Genomic DNA, 22,934 nt, shown 5'->3' with positions numbered 1-22,934 from the left:
ACAGAGCGGTGCACTATCTTCCTGAGCTGATAATATAAAATCCCTTGTTTTATATTACATCGTCGAGCAGTAGCAAATGTTAAAGGTCCTGAAGAAGCGGGAGATACTTATTGATCTTTAAACTACCGCAGAAACATGTCGATCATCACATCGGGTCAGTGACTATTAGGGTTAATCACTGACAACTTTGCACTGAATTGTTTTTAGTTTTGGAAATGAACGGCACCAGAATAAAGTTTTTATGCGTTCATTATTCAATTTTATCATAGAGCACATTCTTTCCTTCTTGGTATTCACAACTCTTTTTTTGCACTGCTCCTCAGTTACCACACAGCACTTCCCTTTAAGCCTTTAACCTCATCACAACAGCCTTTCCCACAGAAGGTGGCAACAACCAAGATTCTCCACTTTGGGAAGTGGTTCAAATGATGAAAGGGCGGCAAAGGGCGAGTAACTGATGGATATCTTCCCATACAGAGTGATATCTTGTTGTGTGCTTTCCTAACATCTCCAAAGCACATACTCTAGTCATCCAGACACATTCCGACACATAGTTGACCCACAGTTACTCTTTTTTGTATTGTATGGACAGTCTGATACTAGCATAAATTGAAAGGTCACCACGCAGTCAGCCATACTTACACTGCGATCCAGCAGTTCACTAACAACAGATACCCCACTACTACATAATCACCTGGGCCCATAAACTCACAATGGGGGTCAAATAAGATTTTATAAAAAATGTCAAAAACTGTTTAGGATTAGTCTATTCAATACCTCTGTTCATTTCTTACTAACCCTTCACAGATTCACAAGTTCTTTCCTCTGGTCAATGGACCATAAGTTGAACTAGTTGATGGTGATAATTAACCTAAGCAAAATGTTAATGTGTTAAAGTGGTTTGACTTATAAGGCCATGAGTGTGTTTATGGGACGAAACACTTTAAATTGTGTTCTTTCTGGTACTGTTAGGCCAGGTCTTTCCTTGTCGACATGATCCTATGGTACAATGTATGCAACTGCGGTGACTGCTGAATTCTGCATAATTTGTATTTTTTTCATATTACTCTTTGAAGTGCCGACTATACTTGCATTACACTTATACAGCCTTGTACATTTATTGTTTGGGTTACCTTCCCTCCAATAAGATCATCTAGAAACAGTCGTATTCTTTGAAACATTGTAATTGGTAGGCTGTGGCTCTCTCCACATTATTTATCGGCCTATTCATCAACATAGCTCATCAAATATTATGTACAGTGTCATGACTTTGGGCCCGAATACGAGTTTCAGTGATGCGGGAGCGGGTGGTATGCCACAGCCGCGCCCTGCACTGCCAAGACTCTCCGCCGCCTGACCAGCAGATTACAACTTAAAAGTGGTCTGGCGGCGTGGCAGTCCCGCGGTGGTGCCACTTTCAAAGGAGATGGTGCCTTTTGAAAAAGGCACCGCAATGGGACCGCACAACAAGAGTCCTGCACGGCATGGATTCGAAAGTCCACGCCATACAGGAACTGTTGTGCATTCACACAGGGGGGCACATGTTATGCCCCCCTGTTTTCATCCATATGGGAAGGAGGCACGGGGATCCCTGTAGGTTCTCTTTAGTTTCCTCTCCAATACGGTGTCCATGGAGGAGGAACCTTCATGACACCACAGGCGGAGAGTAAACACGTAATATGCTATACGGAACCGCTGCGTCCAGCCAAGCATATTGTGGCCTCTGACTGCTGCACCACCTCCAGGGAATAGCGGTTCCCTGGCAAAGTTGCTGGTCAGAGGGCTGTCTGACCACCACACTCGTACACTCGTAATGGGGCAGTCATACCACCGGTGCACCGGTGGCTGGACTGCCACCACCGCACCCCAGTAAGTCTGGTTGTTCACAGACCACCAGACTCATAATCGGGCCTCATGTGTTTAGGTGGAATATTGACTTTACCTACTTTAATAATCTTATAGCTTTTGTGGATCATCTTTTAGTGAAGATCCCCACTAGTCTCAAAAATATTCATAACCTATTACTTAAAGGTTTAAGGCCATGCATCAATATACATTTATTTATATATATTTTTATAAAAAATAAAAGAAAGTTTTCAAAAGTGCTTTTGGAAACCTGGACAGCCTGAGGTTTTTAGCTGAACTCCTGCATAGTTTTTGTGAATTCCTCTTTTAATGATAAATAAACTAATTTTGAAAGGCTAATTCACAATTGTGCATGGTGTCTAATTGTAAATGAGAAAATGCTTTTGCTTGACTTCTCTTAGGGCCAGATGTACGATGCCCAAAATAGCGCCTCGCAATTTGTGAGTAACTATGGGCGGAAAATCCGTTCCGCTCGCGGAATTTGCGGATTTTCAGCAATTTCACGATCCGCGAACCTCGCGAAATTGCCGAAAAATCCGCAAATCCGCTCGCGGGCGGATTTCAGTTAAGGCATGTGCTCGAGTTGAAGAAAGCTAACTTTGTAATCATTTTAGAATGGCGCCGGCAAGCTGCCAGAGTTGCAACTTGCAAGTAAGCAACTCTGGCAGCTTGCCGGCGCCATTCTAAAATGGTTACAAAGTTAGCTTCAACTCGGGCACCTGCCTTAACTCTGTAAGTGCTTCCTGTGGGCCAAAAATTAAACCTCAACAGGAAGCACTTATAGATATAAATAAAGCAGGTGCTCGAGTTGAAGCTCAAATTCAGTAACGTTTTATCAGCCAAAAACATTAGTGAGCACGTTCGAGGCTGGGCAAGTGTGCTTTAACCCCATATCTGCCGTCGAAAATTAACTGTAATACCTGAGGGAGGTCTTTGTATCCCTGAGTTTCTCGAGCGCAATCCCCGTGTAGTTCCTGTGACCAGGAGGCTGCTTTCTCCTCACCTGCAGCCCTGCTCGCTCTCTGACCCTTTATACACAAGAGGCATGTTGACATGCATAGTAGCCCCGCACCACACACTAACGGTATCAAACGTCTTCCCGCCCTTTCCCAACTATGATGGACAGCTCACTCAAGGGACCTCGGCGCCTTTTGGCGCTGTGGCAAAGTTACAGGCACACATGGTCAGTGGAGACAAATCTTCTGGCCCTACACACCTGCAGTGTAGGAAAAGAACTATCATTTACCCAACGAGGTAGCACTTACTGGATTAGCCAGTAGAAAGTACTCCAGTTAAGTGGAGGTGTTGCACAAAACGGTGGCATCTTCATGGATAACTATGCAGGGCAGGATTCATTCTGGCACGAGGCTCCTGTCACAAAAATTAAACCTCAACAGGAAGCACTTACAGATATAGCAGGTGCCCGAGTTGAAGGTCAAATTCAGTAATGTTTTAATCAGCCCAAAACATTAGTGAGCACGGTCGAGGCTGGGCAAGTGTGCTTTAACATAGAAGCCCCGCACCACACACTAGCAGTATCAAATGTCTTCCCGCCCTTTCCCAACTATGATGGACAGCTCACTCAAGGGACCTCGGCGCCTTTTGGCGCGGTGGCAAAGTTACAGGAACACATGGTCAGTGAAGACAAATCTTCTGGCCCTTTAAGCAGCTGCAGTGCATATAGCCAGGTTCTGAGCTGGGATGGGGCAGTGAGCTAAATAACGGTGATGGATCAAGCCCTGATCTTTGGACTGGGTAAGAGTGGTCTGCTTAATTCAGACACTCTGTTCATCACCACCCCCTTTTCTGAATCGTTTTTGGCCACTATAGGTGTGGCAGGGTATACTCAGACATGAGTCCCTTGCTCACTGCTCCATCAGGATTCAAGCAAGCCGGGCCGACGACGGCTGAAATGCCAGAAACCGGTCCCCGGAAGCTTGTCTCCTTTCTGGTGAAGAATTGGCTTGGTAGTTTGGTCTGCCCTGTTCCCATGTTGCACTGGGCCAGGGACAGACTAATTTGCATATAGCCAGGTTCTGAGCTGGGATGGGGCAGTGAGCTAAATAACGGTGATGGATCAAGCCCTGATCTTTGGACTGGGTAAGAGTGGTCTGCTTAATTCAGACACACTGTTCATCACCACCCCCTTTTCTGAATCGCAGTGTAGGAAAAGCACTATACATTTACCCAACACGGTAGCACTTACAGATTAGCCAGTAGAAAGTACTTCAGTTGAGTAGATGGAAATCGCAAAAAAATCTGCGAGTTCATGGGAAAATACGCGAATTTGCGGACTTTTTTGCGATTTCGCAGACCGCAGATCCGCAAAATTCGCCCATACTTAATTGCGAGTATTTAGCGACTCGCATTTTGCGAGGTGCTATTTTGGATATACAACAGTGTGTAACACAGTTAGCAATTCCCAATGGGATTTCAAATAGAGAGGCTCATGAATATTAATGAGCCTCTCGCAATTTGCGACCCCATTGGGAATGGGAGGCCCTCCCATGTATGGTGGCCTGCTGGGCTCAGCAGACCACCACGTCTGGAACTGCTTTTAAATACAGCAGTTTTTTTTTTTAAACTGCAGCCCGTTTTCCATAAAGGAAAACGGGATGCATTTTTTTTTTAAAAAGGAAAGTTTTTGTTTAAATTTTTAAGGGCAGGCAGTGGTCCCTGGGACTACTGCCTGCCCTTAAAAATATTTTTCCCTACGTTTGCAAAGGGGAAGGGGTCCCCTAGGGACCCCTTCCCTTTTGCGACCCCATTACCACCCTCTTGAACAGGGTGGTAATTTGCAAGTGTTTTGCACCCACAATTGCGGACACAAAACATTCTTACATAGGGTTCCGCTCACTATTAGGAAGGGAACGGCCCTTACTAATAGCGAGTCTCAAAACCCTATTTTGCGAGTCGCAAAAAATTGTGACTCCCAAAATAGGGTTTGTACATTCCCAAAGCTATTTTTGCATGCACAAATGGGTTAACAAACCCCTTTGTGCATGCAAAAATGGTTGTACATCTCGCCCCTAACCTTTTATTTTTCTTATTTTTAATTTTCTGTGGGGGATATATGTTTTGTCACTGAGAACTGCTTTTACGTATAATACATTTGAGATGTTTTACTTTTACTTTCTTCCCCTGGAAAGGGACTTACCTGTGCTAAATCTCAGACTGCTTCCAGAGTGAGAATGGTTTGTGAACAATTTTGCGAAAACCCGAAACACATTTATTTGTGCGTTTTGAGTATTGGATATTGGGTGTTGGCTAGGAGTATGAGAGACGCCTAATTTCATGTGCAAAGCCAAGTGACCCAATTTAGAGTGGGCTACTGATCAGAATGGTCAGAAGCGTGACCTCTATATGAAGCATGGCAGGATATATATCAATAGCTTTTGATTCACTTGCACACTTGAAACATCTAGGTGAGAGATGGGCTAGTCTGTAAACGATGTCTTAAATATGACGATAATTTGTAGGGGAGTAAATATCTCAATGATGTGTTCTGTTTTTTTCAAAGTGTGACTGGATAAATATATTTGGTTAACAATAATCTCTAGTGGTTTAACATGTTGCACTTTATCTTGATCTATCAGAGTTCTATAAGAGTGATAAGTGTACTGGAACCCAAAAAGTAATTGAAAGATCGCATGGACACAGAATGACTGTGATAAGGTTTATGTAACAAGTTTTAATGTACAGGGACATTGTTTTATCATTTGTCTCAAATTTGCTAGCATTCCCTTCCTAGACACTTTGGGGCTGATTCCGATCCTGGAAAAACGCTGTACAAATCGTGGTATGGAGCGTTTTTCCCATACAACTCGTACTTGTAAGGAGGACCCTACAACCTAGGAAGTACGATCCGTACAAATAGACGCACTCCATACAAATTGTAAAAAAGACCATACAACTCGTATATACAAGCGATTCCGATTCGGATTGCTCTGTACACGACGTTCCCATGTATTCCCGGCAGCAGTTTACAACCCGGCAAGTACGATTCGTACAAACGGCACTCCATACAGCTCTTTTTTTACAAGAGCCAAAAAGTGCCGGAAAAACCTTGTACGCCCCGAAAACAGTACGAGACAGACCCCCTCATGTACCCGTCGTACACCCCATGAATACAGGGGTACGGTGCGTATGTACGGTACGTACGGATGGCACGGAAAGTGAGGTACGGTGCGTACATACGCGATGAAGGAGTACTGGTCGTGTACGCACCGTACAAGCACCGTACCCCAAAATCACGTACATACGCACCGTACCCCAAAATCGCGTATGTACGCACCGTACCCCAAAGTCACGTACGTATGCACCGTACCCCAAAATCGCGTATGTACGCACCGTACCCCAAAATCACGTAAAGATGCACCGTACCCCAAAATCGCGTATGTACGCACCGTACCCCAAAATCACGTACGTACGCACCGTACCCGAAAAATGTGATTTTGGGGTACGGTGCATAAACACGCGATTTTGGGATACGGTGCGTACGCGATTTTGGGGTACGGTGCGTACATACGTGATTTTGGGGTACGGTGCATACGTACGTGATTTTGGGGTATGGTGCGTACATACGCGATTTTGGGGTACGGTGCGTATGTACGCGATTTTGGGGTACGGTGCATATGTACCCGATTTTGGGGTACGGTGCATATGTACGCGATTTTGGGGTACGGTGCTTGTACGGTGATTTTGGGGTACGGTGCGTACATACGTGATTTTGGGGTACGGTGCATACGTACGTGATTTTGGGGTATGGTGCGTACATACGCGATTTTGGGGTACGGTGCGTATGTACGCGATTTTGGGGTACGGTGCATATGTACGCGATTTTGGGGTACGGTGCTTGTACGGTGCGTACACGACTAGTACCCCAAAATCACGTATGTATGCACCGTACCTCAAAAATCGCGTACGTACTTTGCGTACATGCGCGATGTTGGGGTACGCACCATACACACGCCTCGCATGTGGGGGTACCCCTGTACGCCTCATACCCCTATACGACCCGTACCTTGGTATGAGTCGTACCCCTAGAACGAGTCATACCAGGGTACGAGGCGTATAGGGGTTTGCTTCGTTGCCCGGTACGAGTCATTCCCCGTACACAGGCCATTTTCCATACAAATCGTATGCTGAGAACCCGGTACGAATCGTACTTGATGGGTTGGACAGCCTTTTTACAAATTGTATGGTCTTTTTTACAAGTCCGTGTTGTACAGTTTTTCCCGATCCGATTTGTAAGGATCTGGCCGATCTGTATGTATTTTTCCCGTACGAATCGTACTACACGGGTTGGAAGGGACTTTTACAATTTGTATGGAAAAAAATACAAATCCTATTTGTATGGAAAATAAAAATCCAGGATCAGAATCGGCCCCTTTATACTTTAGAGTGGTATGCACAGGTACGTGATGCACAAATGGAATAAACAATGCAGCTAAGAAATGAGGAACTTAAATAACCATTTCACTTTGTATTCCAATGATAGGAGGAAGATACCACAAAAGTAAGGAAGAGTGGAGGTGATTTAAATGGTTTTCAAGAACAATGAACCTTCCCTGAAAGATCAGTTGGAAAAGAAGTTTCATGAAAAGGCAATAGATACTGCTCATCTGAAAGAAAATGTTAAGATTTCCATGTACGACTTCTGAAGTACCAAATTAGGGTGTCCTGCAAGCAGTGCTGGAAAGGAGGCGGGACCAGTTTGATCCCAGATTCAGCAGCTATCATTGAGCAAGATCTGGGCTTGCTTCAGTGAAATGTGCTGATTTTTTTCCCGGTGTAGTTCGCCAACACTGGGATGTATTTAGCAGTGTCATGATGTGTTCTGCTTTCCGTTCTGAACGACTTCAACAAAGAGTTTACCCAAATGGGTGACAGGAGTTGGGGTATATACATATACAAAAAACAACTAATACCTCTGAGAGGTTCTATTGTTCAATAAAATTACATATCTTTTGCGTGATTATCTCACTTCTTCTTGAGTCATGAAACATAAAGATTCGAATTATGTAAGGGCAATAACTAAGACCTTAAATATTTACAATTTTATTTTCTACTTTTAAAGGGAAAAAATTACCAAAAAGATTTTTTTTTTGTTTCTCAAAGATATACCTAATTTTACTTCTCCAAATCAGTCATATAAGAAACACGCTGCACGAAAAGACATGACAAAACAAAAAACAAATATTCACCTATTACAAATGAAAAAACACAGTTGGACCAATTATGTACCTCCTTGCAATATGAAAGGTACTTTGAGTCGATCTTATTTGGCAATCTGAACAATCCAAGCTATCCGAGCAATCTGAGTAAGCTTCTGTTAGACTTGAGCATCTTGGGCATGGTTCTACTCAGACAAATTTGCAATTACTACCCTATTTTTGCTGAACTTGTTTTTGCTGCGAACCAGTGGTAAAGTGTTTGTGCTCTTCCTTTAAAACGTGGTAAAATTGGTAAGTTCTCAATTAGTACACAAAATTTACTTAAAAGTCCCTGGTAAATTGTGCTACATGTACCTATGCCGTGGTAGTGAAAAACTCCCAAAGTCCTGTTTCTCTGTAGCAAGGCTACCTCTCCCATAGACAAACACTGGGTTATCTTATTAATAATTGATAACTGAATTTTAGGAGCAGATAGTGAAATACTTTTCCCTTCATTTGAACTGCAGTTTTAAAATGCTTTATAACAGTGAAGTCAGATTTTATATAACTGTTCTGAAAATCCATTTTTAGAGAGTTGCCATTTTTCTGCCTAAGCCAAATGTTCCTTTCTACCAATGTACCCAGTCACATGACTGTGGATGGCTCAGCTGGTTGTGCATTGCTTCCAGACAGTGAGACAAAGAAAATCTCATTGTGAGGGGAGAGGGTCTTCCTGACAGGATGGCTGGCAAGTGGCAGAACTCAGCCTTGATTACATTTCAAAGGGCTAAACCCTGATTCTGGCCTCTGCATGACTGAGTAATGACCCCCAAGAAGGGCCCTTCCAAGTCCATGTTCATTGGCAAGCGTTAGAGTGTACTCCTCTATTCTTAAAACTACAAGAACTGGACTCCAGGTTACAAATCAGAGATTTTGTACTCTTTGCGTCAAAGACAATCATCCCCAGTCTCCTTGCAAAGACAATCGACTTTGCCGAAATCAGAGTGGGACCTGCATCCAACTGCCGATGCCACTGTCTTGGATACAGACCCCGGACTTTACCACCGAGATCTCCTCATGTCAACAACAAATGTCCCACATTTTCCACCAGCACGAAGCTCCAATCATCAACTAGCTCTTCATGGTGACAGTGATGCCAACACAAAGTTGCGAGCTGGGTCTGAGACTTTAACAACCAGTCATCAATGTGCCTGTCTCTGGCTTCAACCGGCAGCCCAAGTGCCCACAACCTCATCGATGAGTGCTTTTCACACGAAAATTGGATTAAGTTAGAAGATAAACTTTAAGCATGGACGGAAAATCCGTTCCGCTCGCGGATTTTGCGGATTTTCGGTAAGTTCGCAATCCGTGAGATTTGCGAATTTCCCGCAAAATCCGCGAGCGGAACGGATTGGGTCAAAAGTTCAAGCTGACTTTTTGTAACTATTTTAAAATGGCGCCGGCAAGCTGCCAGAGCCTCTAAAATAGTTACAAAAGTCAGCTTCAACAGGAAGCACTAATAGATAAAGTAAAGCAGGTGCTAGAGTTGAAGCTGAAATTCAGTTACACAATCATTAATCACCCCAGACTTGGGGTGATTAATGATTGTGTAACTTAATTTGAGCTTCAACTGGAGCACCTGCTTTACTTTATCTATTAGTGATTCCTGTTGAAGCTGACTTATGGCTGAGGGCAGAAGGGCACAAAGTGGGACAGAGGGCATGAGTTAGGCAGAGGGCAGAAGGGCACAGAAACCAGTGGGGCAGAGGGCAAAAGGGCACAAACAAGAGTGGGGCAGAGGGCAGAAAAGCACAAAAACAAGTGGTACAGAGGGCAGAAGGGCATAAAAAACGAGAGGGTGGCAGTGATGAACCAGGCAAAAAAAAAAACACGAACACGCAAAGCGCCCCCAGAACACGCAAAGCGCCCCACGAACACCCACGAACACGAAAAAATAAAAAATCCGCAAAATTCGCGAGAGTTCGTGGATTTTGCGGATTGCGAATCCGTAAATACGCAATCTCGTGGATTGCGAATCCGTAACATTCGCCCATGCTTAATAAACTTTCCAACTGTATGATCCTGGTCCCTGTATTCGAGCCATTCTCTCCCTTGCAGTTGGACAACACTTCTGACTTTGACCTGTTCCAGCACAACCAGGTAATCACGATTTGGCATTTCACGCTTCCTGGCAGTATTTGAACCTGAAACTTTAAAAATTCATAACTCCATTCTACTTATTGAATTTATGTGGTTTTGGTGTCATTGTATTTAATAAACTGTACTCTGTTCTTATAAATCGGTTTGGGATTGTTCTTGTGTTGTGCGTTCACTTTAGTACTGTTTGAATGCTGTATAAACATTTTACACATTGTCTCTAAGTTAAGCCTGACTGCTTTCATAGCAAGCTACCAGAGGGTTCCGCACAGGTTTATTTAGTGACTTTTGTGGTTCACCCTGACAAGGAATCTGTTTATTATGATCTAATAACCCTATCTCTTTCAGCTTCAATAGTCAATGACCTGTGTCTAGTATCCAATGTTGCTTGTATCAGCCACAGAGATATTCCGATGAAGAATGAATGCTTAATTGGAAAGCTCAAAGCAAAAAACAAACAAACAACTTTGTTCTTGTTCAATTATTTGCCTAGACATGGTTATACAACTGTAAGTGAAATCCAGTTTGCAATAAGCAAATAGTTCAATTTTTGGCAAATGTTGGTATCTAATGCATGTAGGTAAATTACTACACCATAGACCACCAAGCAATCCATGCATACAAATTAATCAAGAATATTGCCAGACAGTTCGTCGAAGTGACTGGCTACAAAGGTATGCCAGTTGAGACCAATATTTTACGTATAGTAATAGGCATAAGGCACATGCTGTGACTAGCTTACAATATTTTAGCCTCTTCGATGCTCATGACGAGCTGAGCTCGTCATGAGCCACGGCGCTCCGGTGCTCATGACGAGCTCAGCTCGTCATGGGCCGTGGAACGCTCAGGTGCGGGGAGAATTCCCCTCTTGTGCTGAGCGTTCCACGGGAGGCAATGCACTTGTGACGAGCTCAGCTCGCCATGAGCACCGGAGCGCCGTAGCTCATGACGAGCTGAGCTCGTCATGAGCATGGGGGCGCTGTGCATGCCCCCTCCCCCCAGCACAGCCGCGGAATAACCCCCGCATCGAAGGGGTTAAGAGTGAGTTTTACCAAGACATGTAAACGGTTAAGAAAGGCCAGTTTGAGAAGAATCCCAGACATGCTAAAACTTTTGGGAATCCTTCCGTATTTTAATAGTGAGAAGAGCTAACATTATCAAAATGATAGTCTTCCCCACTTTGTTGTATAGTTTCAGGGCTTTGCTGATTTATCTGCCTCATTTATTGTAAGCAATTGAATGCCTTGTTTCCCTCATTTATATGCCCTCAGATTCCTGACTTAAACCGGGGTAGAGGAAAATTGGCTTTACTAAAACTTCAATGGCGCTATTTGGCCACATTAGGTAAAACGTTTACCAAATTAAGCTAGGTATAAAATAAGACCCAATTCACAAAGGTAAACTTAGACCTGAAGTCTAACTTTAAATCAGAAGTCTAACTTTAGAAATGAAGTCTAAGGGCCCAATTCACAAAGGTAAACTTAAACTTTAGGCCTAAACGTAGATTATAGGTCTAAATTTATCTTTGTGAATTGGGCACTAGCAGTACGGTTTTTATTGTGACTATTTTAACTCACCCAATCTATTCTTGCTTCAATCTTCAGGTGTCCCATATCATCACATGCACATTCAATATGAGAGTCTTATGGATCTAGAGAAAGTATAGTTGGATGTCATAAAATATTTTCATACTCAGAAAATACAAGTCCAATCTATACTTAAAGAGTGGTTAGATAAAAACATTTAAAATCCAAATGATTTTACTTGGGACAAAATCTGATTGGTACATCAATTATTTATGAATGGTTCACTTAAACATTTTCAACAGCTTTGAAAAGAGTTTTGGGTGACTCAAATTTTTTTTTGAAGTACTTGCAGATTCAATCAGAGTTAAAGGCTATTGATAAGGAATTGGCAAATGCGTTTCTTCCAAAATCACAATAATGTAACCCACTTAATTGTTAATATTAGCACTAATTTGCAGTGTAAAAAATAACACTGGTAGTCATCTAGTTTCCTTTTTAATTTTAATTTTATTTGTGTTTTGAGTTATGTATGGAAAACAAATGAATGAGTATGTTATATACTGGTTGCTGTTTGAGTCTTGTGTAGCATTTGATAATTGAAATGTGTTGGATGTAGATGAATCGTTCTTTTGAAAATTACGAAGCAAGGGATAGAATCAAAGCTACTACATTGAATTTCGACATTTTAGACAACATGAAATAGAATCAAATAGAACAAATCAAATGTCAACATTTTAAAACAATAAAAGTCAGTACGTGAATGACCTGAAGAAGTTTGGACAATTTTGATTAATCTCTGAGCCTATAGGGTGCAGCCACAAGCTGTTTGCCCTTGCCTAGTGAAACAATGATGCATCTTTTTTGGATTACTGCCAGTTCCCTCCAAAGGGGCCAAGCCCCTGAAGAGGGAGAAATTTACAGTCAGGCTTAAATAACTCTCCTTGGATATCATCAGTAAAGTAAGCATGTATCGTCCTTCTTCTGTCTCTCCAATGCATATTCTCAGGATTTGCTTATCAAGTATATTGTCTTAACACAATATGCTTTCCTTTCATTTTTGGGTACCTCTGAACCACTCCTCTGAGACTTGAACATATGATAAAGGGCGTTCACAGGTCATATCAAATCGAAGTCAAATTTGCAACAGGTTTTCCATAGAGGAGTCTTAGAAAGCCAAAATGCAAAATGGCTGGCCATAGCCAATGGGCATTAGGCACTCAAGGGACTCAACATTGTGAGAGGCAATGAACTGTGTCCAACAAGGACTGTGAGCAGGGATACTGACTACTGAAAGAAGTCAAAAGTCACTTCTTGTGACGAGTTTCAGTTGGGCAAGACAAAAGGCTGTGCTCAGTGAGAAGAGACAACATGAGTATTGGGAGCAGGACAAGCTCAAATGTGCACTCGGTGACTGAGCAAAGAATATAGACATAACCTATTTGGACACGTCCTGTGGCCAAATACTGCCATACCGCCAATGAATGTCTTCAGTAGGCAGGTAAGAGGACAGGAGTGGAGACAAGCAGGCTGCATGCAAACAGATTGCATGGCATGGCCAAAGGCCAAGGTTTAAAGGTTTAAAGTTTGATCTTGTTTAGCAACAAGGAGCTTTGATTTTCACTGTTTCTCAATGGCTTCAACTTACTGTTTTTGTATGAGGAATTCAGAGGGACGAGGCAATCCATTCAGGTAGATTTCCTGTTATCTGCTTAATTTAGTAATCGCAAAGCAGAACATAAAATATAAGCATTACACAATTTATGATATAAATAACGTTATGCCATGTATAGCAAAATGGCAAAATAAAAAACAACAAAGTTGTAAATGAATTTATCCTAATGCGAATGTAAAGCGATAATTAAAAACCCGCAGTCTAAAATATCCCAAGGGGGCAAACAGGCAAATATGTGTTGTAACTATCAGTCAATTTCTAATGGCCACCAAGGAAGGCAGCAAAAGGTACCTCCCTGGGAAGCTGTGTGACGTACTTACTTGGGAGTTTAGAAAACTAGAAAACGGCTTCCTAGGCATCCCCATTACATGAACATGGTACACATTGTTGTTAGGGGTGACAGCCCAAGCCATCTCAACAGTCTCTCAGGCAAAATATTGTCAATATCTGTTTGAAGGAGTAGGACATTGATTTCTCCGATTATTCAACATGTACTGGCCATCAAAGGCAATGTTCCAATGGGAAATAGACAATTAAACGTATTATTATATCGTAAATTCCATATATTATCATAAAATCGGGGTATTAAATCAGTTGAAGTCTAATTTAAGCTAATACCCTAGCTTAAATGTGATAACACTTCTCCTCAAGAATTGCCATATTTATAAATTAAATTTATAATATAGCAATTCCTCATAACAAGTGTGAACTACTTTAGCATGTGGTCCATGTAGTAACTATGGGGACATTACAGTCTCCATTGGTACCAAGGAGAATAATGCTAATGTGTCCCATATGTAAAGATAAATAGCGTGAATAAACATATACACGGGAAAACCTATTTACCTTGCTCCATATACTAAATCTCATACATTTTAATGATGCATATGAGTGATAGAACTAATATTGGCAATCGGGGTGAGAAGTGAGTGAATCTACCATGTTTTTGTTAGGAGGGTGGGGTTGTATTTTTTTTAGAGAATATTTTGTTAAATTCTGTTGGCATTTCTCAGTGCTAAGGAAACAGTAATGTTGTGTTGTCCTGTCACTGTTTTGCAGTACCTGACAAAGCCACATGCAAGTATGAAGGCATTAATTGCACTGGTTAAATACCTAGGGTGAAGTGAATTCCAGAGACTGCAAACTGAAAATACATATCTGCTGTTTCAGAATTGATGGCTAATTGTTCCAAGTGAAGAAATAATCATAAATATGTTTCTAAAACTGACATCACAGGCTAGTCTAATTAAAATTAATATGCCAAATTTAAATAATTAGAATCCGTTTACGGCTAAAATATTTTGCTCATTTCTCGTGTGGCCACTAACTAACTGAAACTGGTGTATTTACCCATAAAGGGACCCAGCAGCCAATTAAGCATGACGGAGCTATTACTTATGTGAAATAACATGGGAATAATATTCTGCTTTTACAAAATATATTTAACCAATAAACACATAACATTTAAAGAAGGCTGTAAATTTGTTTTAGTCGTTCTGTGATTCTAATGAAAGGGCAAAACACTTCTTTTATTCAATACAAAATCTCTTTAATCGACTAACTAAATGGGGAAACTTTTGGGACTTGAATGTGGCGAATTGAAATATTATTATACTAATCTGTATATAATATTCTTGTACACTAGGCATGATAACTGCAGAAAATGGTTTTGTTAAGCAATTTATTCGCAGTTTATTTTTAATCTTATGTCCAATTATTATTTAAATAATTTTAGTCTACCAAGCACATAATGCTTTAAAGTACACACTTAGTTTAATGTTTTACTTTTGATGTTTATCATTTGTTCGAAGTGTGATTGGAGAGAAGATTAGTGTGTGGTGTGAGTGCAAAAAGTAGCCAGTGTCATCTCCTCTGAGGACAGATGGTGATCTTTAGGATCCTGCGCTGGCCCGTGATTTCCCTACCGTGTATAAAAGTTTGTTGTTGTTTCAAGGATGCAAAGTGAAGTGTGAGATCCTTTTCTACACACATTACTGCTTTTACCCTAGGGTAATGGGATCCTAGATGTAAACCAATACATATTTACTTTCGAGGACAATTCATCAGATGTCCTCTGGTGGACCTGATGATGTGGACTAGATTTTGGTGGCAGACATATCATATTTGTGTAAATCCAGGCTATGCGCTATATAAATATCAAAATCAAATCATATTTATTAGGCACTTTAAGGGTATCCAATAAATTAACAAACAGAAAAAATCTAAAATGGATGTAAAACCAGAATAGCTACTTCTTGATGTGCTCCCTAAATACATGAAGATTGTAAATTTTCTCAATGGAACTCAATACACTGTTTCCTAGTTTGACAGTCTGGGCTTGTATTACGTATCAGATGCACTGTTCATATTTGCAGCATGATGCATCTTTAAACAGGTGCCTCAAGCGTAAACATGAACGGTGCACCAGATTACAATGAATGTGCTGCCCCCAGTGCATCCACAAACTCGGGGCTGTCCTGGGGGTAGTGCATTAAGTGAAATATGGAGCAGCTGCTTTAATCAACTGCTCCATTTTTCATGTGCAGGAGGGCATATGTCTGTACTTAAGAGAAAGGACAGAGATCCCCCTGCAGGTGGGTGCAGTGAGTGACTGCACCTGCTTGCAGGGGATGTCTGAGGGGTCCACGGGTCCACCTTTGTCCCCTCCAACAGGCTGCCCCTAAGGGGCGCACTGACAGTGTGCCACTTTTTCGTATCACACTGTCAGTGCGCCATCTGATGGCTTTTTTACCTTTACAACCAGGCTCATAATATGGCGCAAGTACAGAGGCAAAGAGATTCCCTCATTAACCATGCCCCCATGCAAAGGAGGGAAAACGCTCTCAAGATGGAGCTGGCAGAACATGTGCTCCGGCGCTATTAGTATTGCCGGGGCTGCACAAGCATCTGCGGCCCCTTCTGTAATGTCAAAGTGCACAGAGAGCGCACAAACTGTGTCACATGCCCGTTGCACCCCAGGGCACTTTGTGTAATGCAGCCCCAGATAGGAAACCCTTCTCTCTCCTGATCTAGTGTTTCCAAATCCTTATCTTCAGTTTGAGACAGTTGGAGCACCTGCCTTCACAGAACGATGAGTCAAGAAGTTTGAAGAAAAAACCCAACTTCATGGGGAGATAGTGAAGGTGTTGAATTGATGTAATTTGCATACTTTCAGGGTATTAGTAAAAATCCTTGTTGCTTAGTAGTTGATCATCTCTCTTGGATGCAACAGTACCTCTGAGGCCCTGCACAGAGGCCAAGACAGTGACTAAATATATATTTTGGTCCCTACACAATTTACAGATGATTGTAATAACATTTAAAAGAATGCCACTCCGATACAGACCCCCAGTGGAGAAAACACAGTGTTCACGGATAGAAAGTAAGCAAATGGCTCCTTCAGATAAAGGTATCATCATTGCTCCACTGAAGAATGAATGGTGTGTGATGATACATACCTTTGATAGTCGGAGTAGTACTAAAATGAGCTACATTGGAAGCTGTTAAGTGCGCTGATCGCACATGAAGAAGCGAGGCAGGCTAATTATGTTTAAGCAGGATGTTTATTGGGCTCTTCCTTCTAAACATGGAAGAATTCAGATATACCTAACTCAAGCAATCGATCAATCAATCATGAAATTTGTAAAGTGCACTACTTACCCGTGAGGGTCTCAAGGCGCTGGGGGGGTGCTGCTACTGCTCAAAGTGCCAGGTCTTGAGTAGTCTCCTGAAGGTAAGTAGGTCTTGGGTCTGCCGTAGTAGGATGGGGACGTTGTTGTCAGGAATCCCTCTATTTGTCCCAGTGGTGCCCTAAGAAAAAACGCTTTGTCCCTTGCAAAATTACCTGCTGCCAAGTACCCGCTTTAGAAGAGACTGAGTCCTGGTTGGAGAGCTCATTTATGTTCTTTTATGCAGGAATTACTGCGTTCTGCCATCTTTGGACTGGACTGGACCGCACCCACTTCCTGTAGTGGTGCGCGGTCTAGTCATTCTGCCAAGAGACATTTCCAAGTCGCTAATGCGCCTGCACGAGTAGCGTGCGGTGCACTTCAACTGAAGTACATTTCTGACAGGAGCGTTTTTGAAGTTGCGCTTCGTTTCAGAGTCGGAAACCTTGGAAATTAGATGTTAGCAGGAAACAAAGGAATTCACAAAACAGTTGAATTAGTGGAATGGAATTTTTGGTGGCCAGGGATGAGACCACAGATACGACAGTTTGTGTCCACTTGTGAGAGATGTCTAAGAGGGAAGTCTGATCGTAAAGCCCCACAAGGTCTGTTAATGCCTATGCCAACTCCACCACATCCTTGGCACATAGTTTCAATCGATTTGATTGTAGATCTTCCCCCAAGTCAAGGGTCTAATACCATTTTAGTAATGGTAGATGTTTGTTCCAAAATGGCACATTTCGATCCTTTAAAACAGATTCCAAACACTCCTCAGTGGCTCAGTTGTTTTCCCAGCATATTGTGAGATTACATGGAGTCCCAAAAGTTTTGGTTTCTGACCTGGGCACTCAATTTGTTTCACACTTCTGGAAGGCCTTCACTAAAAAGTTAGGAATAGATGCTCGCTATTCTACCAGTTTCCATCCTGAAACTGATGGCCAAACTGAGAGAGTTAATCAAGACTTAGAGCAGTATCTGCGACTTTATCTATTAGATCAAAAGGCAGAGTGGTCAGAGTTAGTCTGGGCAGCTGAATTTGCCTATAACAATGCTAAACACTCCTCCACAGGGAATTCTCCTTTATATTTAAATTATGGTAGACATCCAAGCTTAATATTAGAAAATGAAGAAAGTCCAGTTCCAGCAGTTGAAGAGTTTGTGTCAGGAATACAAAATTCATTATCACAAGTTAAGGAGAATTTGACTAAAGCAAAGGCTTCTTATAAGGCTCAAGCTGATAATAATAGAAGAGTCAGTCCAGTTTTCAATCCAGGAAATAAGGTATGGTTATCTACTAAGAATCTTAAGTTAAAAGCAAACCGCAAATTTTAACCCCGTTTTATAGGCCCATTCAAGGTAGAAAAGATGTTAAATCCAGTGACAGTTAAAATCCATTCCCATCTTATCTTAAGGTACACCCAACATTTCATGTTTCCTTGCTAAAGAAAAGTCCACCAAACTTGAGAAGGCAACCATTACCTAGACCAATAGTAGTTCAGTCTGCAGAAGAGTTTGTAGTACCCAAACATTTAGACTCCACTTATAGAAAGGGCAAATTGTATTATCCGATTGATTGGAAGAACTGTGGTCCAGAGGAAAGATCTTGGGAGCTCTAAACCAACATTCATGCTCCAAAATTACCTGCTGCCAAGTACCCGCGTTGGAAGAGACTGAGTCCTGGTTGGAAAGCTCTTTTTTGTTCTTTATGCAGGAATTACATGTTCCGTCATCTTTGAATTCGATTGTCCGCACCCACTTCCTGTAGTGGTGCGTGGTATAGTCATTCTGCCAAGATACATTTCCAAGTTGCTAATGCGTTTGCGCGAATAGCGCGCTGCTCACTTCAACTGAAGTACATTTCTGACAGGAGCATTTTAAATTGGCGCTTCGTGTCAGAGTCGGAAACCTTGGAAAATAGATGTTTCACTGCATTCAACCCTGCTAATAGGGAAGTACTAGAGTTATTTATGCTTTAGAGTGCCGATTTTTTCTGTAATTTTGATTAAACCTTCCTCAGCAGGAATGTATTGAAGGCAAGACGCTGGAGGGTGCCGAATTCCTGTTTCTGTCAGGAATCCTTCATCAAGGATAAGATAACGATAATTCTTCTTGGAGTTCCTTCGGTCAAGAGAAGGGCTCTGAATCTTAACTCGACGCATGAAATATTTTTGGCACTGTTGTGAATTAGAATTTCAGAGAACACTTCACCTGAGAGGAAGTTAATTGAACTTCGGCCTAAACTTTTTTTGAGTCAGAACTTGAAAGAGAAAAAATGAACTCTGGATTGTAGTATTTGAAAATACAGTGTTTCATGTTCTGGACTGAGAAATATTCAGTAGTGAGTTGGACAAGTATCAGCTCATCGTTTTTTTCATCTTTATACATTCTTCAGAGACTAAGAAAACTAAGAAACTTTTAATTAAGACACAACATTATTCTGGAAGTTCCTCAGTATCAAGAATTCTCAACACTTCTATAAAAAGGTGTTGCTATTGAATTGGTAGAGGTTCTTCCAGTGAATCAGATTATTAATTTTTCTAAGTGAAAAAATACTCAGACAAAACAGTCAGAGAGGAGCTAGCCCAGTAGGATACACAGGTAATAAGATAATAATTAGGAGATAATTAGAAATGTTTACATAGAATAGGAATGGTGATTGTTTGTGCTTCTTTTGCAGAAAGCTCTTCAGAACCTAAAAAGAGGAGCCAGTATCTCTTGTTTTGACTTCACTTCCCCTTTCCCCCGAGCTGAAGAAGTGACAACTGATCATTCATTTGTCACGGCTTTGGTAGAAGGGATTGGTGTAAGGCCGTCTGCTCCTGAGGGAATTGCATTCTAAGAATAGAAGCTTGACAGGTGTTCCAGGTCCTGGCGGGGAGATAGGAGAATGATCTACCACCGGCGGTCGCTCTTCGGATGCAGGGAACGGTAGCGAGGGAATGGTCGGAGGTTCGGGGTGCAGAAGGTAAGTGGTCTGTTGAGGTATGGCGGTACGGTGTCGTGAAGTGCCTTGTGTGCGTGGGTGAGAAGTTTGAAGGTGATCCTCTTTACTTTCATTTACTTATATGTCCATAATATATGGTACTACATTCATGTAGGGCCAGTAAATTAAATGTTGCTAGTGGGCTGCAGCACTCATTGTGCCACCCAATAATATAGCACTATAAAATTAGTATCCAGGCCGGTCACTGTAACTTGGGTGTACAGTTTGTTTTTAAAACTGCCATTTTAACCTGTCAAAACAAGCCTTCTGCCAGACCTAAACCTTCCTTTTTAATACTGAAAGTAGGCAGTAAATATCCATAGGGCAGGGAGTATAGTATTTAAAAAGTAAGATTTATAATGTTGTTGTATCTGTCCTGGCAGTGAAAAACCTCCAAAGTAATTTTTCACTGTGGCTGACTTTCTCACAGGTTAGCACTGGTTTACACTATTACATTTATTAAGTGCTAAATTCTTTTAGGGAGTAGCTAGGAAACTGTTTCAATGCATCACTTTAATAGCAATTTAATTTCCAACTTAATGATTGAGTTGGATTTTATATTACTATTTTGGAAATTGCACTTTTGGAAAGTTGCCATGTTCCTGGCTAAACCCAAAAGGCTTTCCTGCCAGTGTCCAGTTGTCATCTGGCCCATGATGACTCTCTTGTGGTGAGATGTATATTGCTCCCAGACAGTGGACAAAGGGACCTGGCAGTGGGGAGGGGGGGGGGCGACTATATCCTTGAAAGGATTTCCTGTGGGGATTTGCCCAGCCCCTTCCTGAGCTTCAAAAGATGCCTACCTTGTCATCAGCAGATGCATCTTACACCCAGTCCTGCTTTCTATCTGGCTCTCTAGTCAGGATGGAACCTAGCCCGGGGGTGGAGGGGGGTAACTGGACTGACCAGAACTGATTTAGGGGTGGATAAAGGCATGCCCTCCACCTACAGCTGTACACTCAGCATAAAAGTGCGTACCATTGATCTCTCCTCAGAACACTCTTGGAACTGCAAATAATTGGAACAATTAATTTAAGGTAGACTGGACCTGCTTTCCTTGAGCCCAAACCCCAGAAGTGACTCCAAGAGTCAGTTGTCAGGCCCTATTGTTTGAAGTACAGGGACACAACAAGCTTCTATAGAACCGTTTCCTGCAACTGACCAGTACCAACTGGATGTGCCCCGGACAGTGCTGCTGGCCTCTGCTGGAGTGAGTCCTATACCCCACGTGGTGTCCACCAGGTCCTGGACTCTTGGCGGGTGTTAGAGTGTATGCCTCCTGTCTCCAATCTGCAAGATCTGTGACAGAAACGTTTTGCCAAATTTCTGCCTGGAAAACCAACAGAGATGTTGAATTACCAATTGGCCTCAGCTTGCTAGTTTACCCCACTGAAGTCTGAGCACAGAGTGCTTCACTGTGATTAACGCCAATCAGAAACCCACCAAAGTTATCCTCTCTGAGTTTTACCACCTTCACCGATGACCACACTGGGACACTGCACTTCAGTAAACCACCATCACTGAGCTTAACCTTGGATCCATCTTGCAGCTTACCCCACTGCCCGCTTGTCGATGACCACTATTTTTCCATAGTATAAAGGTATGCTTTCTATTGGGATGAACTAGATCCCTATGTCTGAAGGGCACTCTATGGAAGTCAGAATTAAGTTTTGACTTTGATCCGGTCTAGTGTTACCAGATTACCACGGTTGGCGCTTTGTTCTTTTTAGTGTTGTTTTCATTTCAACATTTAAAAACATCCTATCCCTGGTTCTACTTATTAGATTTATGCTGTTTTGATGTCATTACATTTATTATAATATTCTCAATTTTTCTAAATTGGTGTGGAGTATTTCTTTAGTAGTGTTTTCACTTCATTACACCACTTATAGTATCTGTTTTGTGGGATAGCCTCAACTTGGTATCCTTAATAGAATTGAAAAAGTTTCTTTAAATTAGCTTGGAATTTTTAAATTCTATGTCAGTACTGAGGGTAATTTCTGTTTTAGTTTTAGTTTAAAATGTCTTTTTTACCAATGAAGCCACTTCTCCGACTGGTTTAAAGTATAATTGTTTGAAACGAAATGAAAGGAACATTGTGCCACCTTCCTGATATTCTCCAAAAGAGCACCCAGTGAGAACGAGTTGGTTGCCTTACCACTTCTAGATTAATGTTTTCTAAACCTGGATGTGTCTACTCCAACTTCCTGAAATGGTCATCTATGCCTTTTTGCCCTGATGGTAGAGGATACAACTTTCAAAGGTTTTTAAGGCAATGAGCAATTGATGAAATCCCTGAAAGTGCTTGTCACGGCTTTTTAAGTCTTAATGCAATTGACCAAACATGATATGGGAGACTCCTTCAATTCAGGATATGAAATCATTTTAGCACACAACTTTTTTCTCCTGGTAATTAAAAGAAAATCTATATGGAATAGCCATTCTCCCTAAGAAGTCTATCATCCTAATGTTTGACACCCTCATACATGAAATTAAACAAAAAAGCATTATAAACTTACCCGATACCTCCTTTCTGGACAAATACTAGCTATTTTGCCACAAAAGAAAAAAGTTCTGAGTTAGTTTGACATCCTACAAATGACACTATTTCGCCATTGGGCAGGGGAATACTTATAGTCCCACTGCTCTGAGTATCGTGCATACTAAGGGACATTCTCTTACAGTCATCCTTTCTATGCACACATAGCCAGCTGAAATGGCTGATTGAAAAGGATATACCAACCTGTAAGATTGGTCCAACATGACAACTTGTGTTAGAAAATTTAAAATGTGGACACATTCCAACCTCGCGAGATCCATCCCTTGTTCCATACACCAACATAGCATTTTCCGCAAGCCAACTTGTATTGCTTGACTGTGCTATCAGGCCAGGCTTCTACATGAAAT

This window comes from Lissotriton helveticus, chromosome 9 (genome assembly GCF_964261635.1).
Source record: "Lissotriton helveticus chromosome 9, aLisHel1.1, whole genome shotgun sequence".
NCBI classification, from domain to species: Eukaryota; Metazoa; Chordata; class Amphibia; order Caudata; family Salamandridae; genus Lissotriton; species Lissotriton helveticus.
This window is presented reverse-complemented; position numbering follows the sequence as displayed.